The sequence below is a fragment of the Accipiter gentilis genome, chromosome 7 (assembly GCF_929443795.1).
Source record: "Accipiter gentilis chromosome 7, bAccGen1.1, whole genome shotgun sequence".
NCBI lineage: Eukaryota > Metazoa > Chordata > Aves > Accipitriformes > Accipitridae > Astur > Astur gentilis.
Genome location: NC_064886.1, coordinates 26,668,723 through 26,677,250, shown reverse-complemented (window position 1 = coordinate 26,677,250; position 8,528 = coordinate 26,668,723). Strand labels below are relative to the sequence as shown.

Sequence of the window (8,528 nt, the reverse complement as noted above, 5' to 3'; positions counted from 1 at the left end):
AACTCACAAAGTAAGGAAACAAACAGCATTTTACACCAAAGTACTACTACATTAAAACTTAACATTTTAGGGACATACTTCGTATGCTGCTCACAACTGATAACACTATGCATACTAATATGGATGTCCACGTTACATAAAACAGTATTTCCAGCTGAATTTTCAGAGCTGCCTGAGAGACCCCAGCATATAGGTCATACCAGTACTCACAAGTTACTATGTTTTCTGACAATTTTAAGGGGCCACAATACTATCTGATTTCACAGCTAATTTTGGACTGCAAAACAGTCCTGAAGCAGGAACCTCAAGAGCTACACAGGCAAGTCCCACAAACCTATTAATTATGATTAGGAACCCTATTTATAGTGCAACTGTCCTTAACTATAATTTTGTTTTTCCTTCAGGACAGTTCATTCCCTACTACAGTCCCAGAATACAACAGTTGACAAACTAGTTACATTTTGTTTTGTACACTCAAACTACCTGAAGAGTTTCTAAGCCTCCTTTAAACTGAAGAGTTTCCCTATGTAGTATTTGGAATTAGATAAAGCTCCACATAAAGTGCCCTTTCTTCCCAGTCCTTACCAAACTTTCATCACAGCTTTATATCTTTAACATGTATCTGAGTTTCCCATAGTTTGTGCTTATCACTTTCACAAGTAAGAACACCAAAAACCTGCAACAGGGAGAAGTTGTTACCACTAATCCTCTATCCATCTTTACAAAGAAAACCCTGTGGCTGTAACTACCTAAATATCCCTTCCACTAGACAGTCTTATCTCACACCACCTAAAAACAGCTCTTTGCACGTTCTACGGACAAAGAAAAAAGCAAAGGAAAACAACAGCAGAGAAAAGAATTCAGTTCCAGCAGAAGACCCGTTACCATCTCACAGTCAGGAGCCAGACACCTCCAGGACAGTTTTTTTTTTTTACTAAAAAACAAAAAGTACACCTCTACTTCAAATCCCTCATACGCTCTGCCTCTCCTTTCTCCTCCTCATAAGAGCTACTTAGTCCTTAATTAAGAATATCCTAGAAGTTTTCCCAAAGTCAAGCAGCAGTTCACAACTCCAGCCACCTTTAAAGCCAAGCCAGGGATAATAAAAACATAGTTAGTCCTACAATAAATAAATCTTAGTAAAAAATATTTAACAGCATAAAACTTCACAGAGAATACTACACTCACTCTAAGCTCTACATTCAAAAATCAGGTAATGGCATACCCATTCAGTTTCTATAAATAGAAACAAACAAGAGAAATGCAGATAAAACCAGGAAACAGCATTTTTAAAAGGCTCTAACTACTGCATTCGCTTCATCATCTTACTTACTAGCACAATTCAAAATACTCACCCTATTACCAGATCACTTAAGCCACTTCCAGGCTTCCTCTAGCCTTTAAAAACAACAGAGTATCTGCAGCATGCTTCTGCTTTAATAAAACCTCTTACCTGCTATTTCTACCGCTATTACTGTTTTCCTTCTTTCTTTGAAACTTCTCTGCATTCAACCACTCCACAGAAAACTATAGCAAGGCTTCAGTGTTGTCTTATGCAGCCCAAAGATAGTCAGGTGACCTTCAGTCCTGTGCTCCACCTGGTCATCAAAACCTCCAACTCTGGCCTTAAAGAGCTACTTTCTTCCTAACACAAGTGCCTAGAAGAGGTCCTGTATCACCTCTCTTCTTTGAAGGTGATCTTCACAGACCACACTTTCAACTCCAATTCACAAATCTCCTAACTCTCAACACCCAGATTCACAAACTGGCCTCAGCCTATCAAGATACGAACTTCTCTGCTCTCAAAAGACAATGCAGCAAACCTTTGACAAAACCTAAAATTGGTTACTGCCAGCAATCCCCCCCAAAATACGCTTTTTAGATTTCTTAATGAAAACACAATTTAGTAAAAAAATACTTTTTCAGTAAGATCAGATTTAAAATGTTCTTTCACACTGCCTATTTCATGACAGACCTCATTATAGTACTATCACTATGGTTTTATTAATTAACAGTGTATTTGTCACTGGCTGTCATTGTGGCAACCAGATAATCGAACTAGAGATGTAGGTGTTTGAGGAAACAGCAACGGAAGCAGTTTTAGAAATCAGCATTTTGATACCCTAACTGCAGGTTCAATCAATTCACATCAGTAGTATCCAGCGGTCAGGTAAAATTTTAGGATGTACCATCCTGTGAGTAAAACATTCTAGTTGCCAAGAGATTTCCATCTTACAAAGTAGATTATTTGCGCATTTAATTAGCAAACAGATTTTAATTTGTAGTTGTTTATCACAATATGAAAAGTTCATATTCAGAATTCCAGCTTCTCTTTCTGATCCATACCCTTCGACACAATTGTTCCCACACACAGAGTCAAAATAATTAAATTTTGTCCTAATCTAAAAAGACTTACAACCATACCCTGGTTAACATCTGCCTCTGCAAGGCCACAAGAGAAACCATCTGCTTCCATATACTTACTTTGCATCTGCAGTGTTTCATAAGTGCAGGTGTACAGCATAGCTGCTCCTTGCAGGAGTTCCACTGTATATTCCAGATCAAACAAATGTACAAACTGCCAGCCAACAGCACAACAAAACAAGCAAGAGCTCCCCAACTTGAACTGCCTGGGAACTTAAGACTTGGAATGTATTCAGAGGTAAAATGACATGAGCTTACCCTCACCTTGTAGAGTTGTTAATGGCTCCAAAAGTCATCTGGAGAAAGTGTTTTGTTTCCTATTCATGCTGCAGGTTGCAGAGGCGATGCACCAAGCAGGCAAAACACCTCAGCAAGGGCTTGGTTTGCATGGCATTGTAAGTCTTTACCTGCATCACAGATTCCTACCAGGCTTTTAGACTGTGCCTACAAAGACGTATGAGGAGTTTCTCTAATAGCAGCAATCTGTGCAGACAGCTCCTCTTTGCTTTCCCAAGTCACACAGAGTGGCTACTGAGAGAGATCAAAGCAGTCACTCTGGCAACAGTGGAATCTCAGCAGCTGATTCAGTTGCATGTGAACTTCATTCCAGCCCTGACCTGAATACACCTGCAGCAACTTCCATGGATAATCAATGTACAGGAACCCAGGCAAGTGCAACAACTGATTTCCTCTGCTGTTTTGTCTTGGAAAATTCTATTCCACGCTCACGGAAGGATAAAGGATGAGTGCCCTTGTTTTGAGTACGCAGACTTCTCCCTTTATAGGCTACAAAGTGTTACGAGGCACACACATGGTAAATCCTAAGGCAGAATAAATTGCTGTAGTTCTGTGGGAGTCAAGAACATAAAACCCACATGTGTTCTAACTCTGTTGTACATGCAACATCTGAAGAAAAATATTTATGGAAAGTAAAGGAGGGAAAGGATAAAGTATTCTTCCACTCCTACCAAACCCAGTATTTTAGAAGAGTCATCTGTATGCTATGAAAGATCAAGGCAATATAATTACATTGTAAAGTAGTGCTGAGAAAACCGAGATCTCAAAACATAAAACATACTAAAATTACAACTGTTTGAAACAATAGTAGGATTTTGGGGTGGTGATACAAAGTGGCAGAAGTTTTGATAGAACGAAACTTCAACACTGCACAAAAGCAATCTTCAAAACTGATGAGATACTGACATGTTTGAGAAAAATGAAGCCCAAACCAAAAATCAACATTTAACTCTGTACTTTTAAGCAACCTGTTTTTTTTCTATAAATTCTAAGAGGATCCATCCAGACATTAAGTGTTTATGAGATTCAATGTCCTTTTGAGCAACAGAATAACCAGTCACATGGTCCCATTTTCAGTCATTCATGTGATTTACCATTCTAAGCCTGTGCTCTCAACTTATGACATTACCATTCACATTATCTACAGCTGAGGGCCCTTAACAATGTTAAAATAGTGTTGATAGCTTTATTAAGGAAGTACTACAATTAGCTGGCTAATTCTAATAAAAGGGTAAAGGCTGCCTTCTTTCCATAAAAATGTTTGCTTCTTTCTCTGTAGAGGTTAGAGGAGCAAAGACATATGTGTTTTCTTTCAGAAACCGCTCGTATAAAAACCAACCACCTGTGAGGTATGTTCATTTTTTTGAAGTTGCTCTAAATTGTTGGTGAGAAGGAAATTAGAAAGAAGAAAAATCTATAGGGCTGACTAAAAGAAGAAAGTGAGTACAGAAACTTTAGCTTAACTACTAACAGTAGTCTTTCCGAACTGCTTGAGAACAAGATTAAAGTTTTAGCCATGAAGGAATTAAGAGAGAGGGAGAAAGACAAAGGTGCTGTAAAGCTAAAACATTAAAGTAGCTTGTGTAAAGGCTTGTCTTCTGAACTAATGCTGAATAAGAACCTACCTTATGCTTGCATCTCCAGAAGCTCTGATGATTTTGAAACCCTGAATCAGTTAATGTATTACAATATATAATTAAGCATATAAGATATACAAGAAGTTTGATACTGGGTAAAATGACAAACTTCTCTCTTAAATGATGTCCTAAATATAGAAGCAACAGGTTGGAGAGAATTAGAAGTATATCCCCAGTTCCCTGCTGGCAAACTACAGAAGGAAGCCTTAGGATGAGGTTTCTCATTACCTCTGTGCATACGGTCCTCCCAGGCCTGATATCCAAGTGTCGATAACTCTGATTGGGAAGTCTCTTGTATTGCTAGAATTCTCAATTTAGTCCTTAGGTCAACTCAGCAAGAGTTCTGTAACTGGTCACCCGAAGAGCTTTTTCCGTTCATCTGCCACTACGGCTAAAACTGCAAGCAAGCCCCTTCAGTGATTCTTTCAACCACGCTAGAAACTTGCTCCTCCAGCTTTTTGCTCCCGTCTCCTGGTACAGGGAAACGGGTCATTTAAGCTTTGTAGCTACTTTGTAGCTCAAGACTCTTCAAAAGTTACTTCAGATAATGCGAAAGTTAAGTGTTTTGTCAACTGCTGCTTCTGAATTTTGATCTTGAAATCAATACTTGGCTTTTGATGCAGTTTGCTTTACATGATTGAAACAACTTGTGTAAAGGGAAAGGCTTACAGTTAATTTCGTGGGAACGCGTGCCCTGTTAGCCCCTTCAAGCCATCCATTCGAAAGTGGCTTGATCCGGTGTGCCTGAGGTTATGCTCGCCCTGCCTGATGTCCACCTTTATTTACCCCTGAAAGGCGGCACTTCTCCTTGCTCTCCCTGCTAGTACTTGGGCTTCAATGCAAAACCCGGTGATGCCACCAGGAGGTCAAATTAACCGAATTCCTGGTCACACAGGCTCTCCCTAGAGAGGAGGAGAGAGAGTCTTAGCTATGTACCGCGAGCGGAGGTGTGGAACGCACCCCCGCTATTCTAATAAAGCGAACGAACGTGTATGCACGCCGGCCGCCGCCGGAGCCCTCCTCCCGTGAGGTAACGCCGCGGCAGGAATCCCGGCCCCGGCGGCGAGGCGGGCTCGGCTCTGCCCTGCCCTGCCCTGAGGCGCTGGGCCGCCCGCCGCGCTCGTCATGAGGAAACCGCCGACAGCGACTGCGTAAGCGCCTCTCGGAAACGTGCCGGAGCTCCAAGTTTCCCTTTCCCAGGGAAAATCCCCGCTCCCCCCGCCGCCCGGGGGCTGGCACTCTGGGCGGGCGCCGTTCCAGCCAGCGCCGCGGCGGCCTTCTCCTCAGCGGGGGGCGGCCGCCAGCAGCGGGGCCTGCCCCGCATCCCGGGCCCGGCCTCTGCCGGAGCCTCCAGAGTAAACGCGCCCGGGATTGGCTTCTGCCAGCGAAGGGGGCCATATTGGATCAGCTCGCCCCGCCGCTCACACGCACCATTTTAGCGGCTCCGCGGCGGCTTCCCCCCGCCCCCCTCCCCGCTCAGGGCTGCCCCCTCCCGCGGGGGCTGCGGCGTGAGGCGAAGGTGCCTCGGGAAGGAAATTCGCACGCTCCCGTTCCCCTCCCCGCCTCCCGCGCACACTCCTCCCTGCGCACGCCCCTTCCCCTGCTCGCGTCCTCGCTCCGCCCTCCTCTTCCTCCCCCCGCTCGCGGGCCCCCGTCGGCCCCGCACAGCCGCCCCGCTGCCGCTCACGCCCCGCTCCCTCCCTCCCTCCCTTCCCGAGGCGCCGTGTCAGCGCGCGGCGGCGGCCCCCGCGCGGGCGGCCAATCAGCGCGGGGGTGACAAATATGCAAATGCGCCCCCCAGCCCGTCCCCGCGGGTTCGCTGGGGCCGGTGGGGTCGCGGCGCGGAGCGAGTGAAACTTCGCCCACAGCCCGGCCGCCCCTCCCGCCCTGCCTGCGCAGTGGGCGGCGGGGGGAGGAGAGCCAGTCACGCCGCGCCGCCCTCGCCCGCTCCGCCGCCGCCCGCCTCTCCCGGCCTGCGCCAGCCACCCTGCCACCCGGTAAGTGCCGCCCTCGGCCAGCGGCTCCCTGGGCGCCCGGGGGGGGGGGGGGCGGGGGGAATCCCCGGAGGGGGAGGGGAAGCCGAAGCCGCCGCCGCTCCTGCCGCCGCCTCTGAGCCGCCGCGTCTGCCCGAGGCCGCCCCGGCGGGGAGCTGTCAGGCGCGGGGCATCTCCTCCTCCTCCTCCTTCTCCTCCTCCTCCTCCTCCTCCTCCCCGCGCGTGTGCCTCCTGCCGGGCAGCGGCGGCGGCTCCAGGCGCTGCCGCCGCCGCCGCCGCCGCGTAATGGCGAACCCGGCGGTGAGTACGTGCGAAGGGACGGGCTGCTCCCCGCCACCTCCGGAGCAGGCCGCGCTCCAGGTGCCGGAGACACCGGCTGGCCCCGGCGCCCCGTCAGCCCCTCCCGCCCCTCCTCCCGCCGGGGGACGGCGCGCGGCGCGGCCTGCTCGTCGCCCGGGCTCTCCCCGCCGCCGCGCCTCGACCTGCTTCCGCCCCTCGCGACACCGGCGGCGGAGCCGGCGGGCGCGGGGCTCCTCGCCGGTCCCTCGCACCTCTCCGGCGGAGGTGGGAGGAGGAGGAGGAGGAGGAAGGGGGGCGGCGGCGGCGGCGGCGGGGCGAGTTTTTGCTGGGGGCGGCGGGGGTGGCGCGGGGCAGGATGGAGGCGGCTGGGCGGGCGGGGGCGCCCAGGGATGCGGTCCCCGCCGCCCCCCGTCCTCCCTGCCCCGCAGAGGGGCTGAGGGGGCGGCGCGGGGCCCGCGGGCGGAGGGGCGGCCGGCGGGTGGGGGCAAAGTTTGGAGGGGAGGAATGGGGCCTTGCCTCGGTAGCGGGGCGGGGGCGAGGCTGGATGTCCTGCCCCTGGCCTCTTTCAGGTGAGAAGATGGCAGGGCGAGGGGAACAGGGCTGGTCTCCTCCTGAGGGAAGTGCGAGGAAGAGGTCGGATGTCCCTCTCTCCCCCAGCGAGAAGGTGGTAGTGGGAGAAAAGGGTTGGGTGGAGGAAGGTAGGGCGAGAATACCCGCAGCCACCTTATGCTCTTTGGGAGGGGGGTTGCGTGGCAGGGAAGGGAGGTGGCACCCTCCCAGGCAGAGAAGTGGGAATGTTAGACCTGGTTTCTCGCTACGTGAGGTAATAGAGGGGGGCAGAGAGAGGAGTTAGAATAATTTCCCAGGGCAAGCAAAGCCGTAGGAAAAAGAGGAGCTGGGTTTGGCAGCCCACTGGCTTGGATCCATGACAGCAGAAGACGTGGGAGCTGGGGAAAGGAATATGGAAGGGGAGGGTTGACATTGGGCGAGGTGTGTCTGGGAGAGATGGAGATGGGCATGCAGTCTGCTGTCCGTCTGGGCTGGAAGATTTCTGGGGCGAGGAGAACTGGTGGCACATGGCCGCAGGTTCCCACTGCATGGGTGAGGCTTAGAAAGGGACTTGGCTGTGAAAGTGCAAGGTTGGGATTTATGGACTGACATTTTCCAGGTAGGGGCCGCAGCCTGACTTCCTTCGGTGGTGACAAGGAGAGGATGTTGAGGCTAGCTCGATCCTATATGTTCTGGGTGGATAGGTGGCATGCATCTTTATTCTGAAGATGAATAAGGTGAAGCGGAGAAATTACGCTATTTCCTGCTGAGCCTTAAAGCAGTGAAATGTTAAAACCTCATTATTCCCTCTTCATGCACAAATTTTTGTGAACGGGGATAAAAACTGTGAAGAGTCCAGAATTCTTTCATTTGGCTGTATAGCTTTGACATTGAGGTTGATGCATACACTTTCAGTTCGTAAGAAATGGTTTGCACTCCTCACTGTCTTTGTATCATAAGTGCCTTGAACCTTTAGCGACTAAAAACTTCCTTCGGTACATGAAAGTTGTTTAACTTCATCGGTGTGAGAAAATACAGCTCAGTCTCACTCCCTTAAGTAGAAGAGATCCAAACCCTTCAGTGTTACAATGCATGCTCATGGGGGACAAAGTAACAATCTGTGTAAAGGGATAAGGTTTCTTATTCTCCTCTTGTGTCTTTTTTTGAGACTTTGTAAGAAGTAGCTGTAAAAAGTAATCCTCTTCTCTAAGGAAAACGAGGCCCATCTCCTAAGAACTCTCTGCATCTGTTTTTAAACCTCTGTCATTTGATACCATCAAGTTCCCATCTGGCAGGTGTGAGGTAAAATAATTATTTCACCTTGTTT

At 49.3% G+C, this 8,528-nt stretch overlaps 1 protein-coding gene across 9 annotated transcripts in view; it reads left to right on the top strand.

Moving 5' to 3' along the window:
- Positions 1–6,115: 6,115 nt before the first annotated feature.
- CHD9 (chromodomain helicase DNA binding protein 9) overlaps positions 6,116–8,528 on the top strand; it is a 101,985-nt gene continuing 99,572 nt past the window's right edge. For 7 of the 9 annotated variants that reach the window (XM_049804422.1, XM_049804420.1, XM_049804426.1 and 4 more), the window contains exon 1: positions 6,116–6,355. The gene's annotated coding sequence lies outside the window, so the exon portion shown is untranslated. Of the gene's footprint in view, positions 6,356–6,456; positions 6,653–7,142; positions 8,504–8,528 lie in introns of those variants that run through there. The other 2 variants (XM_049804421.1, XM_049804419.1) reach the window with 2 other exon arrangements.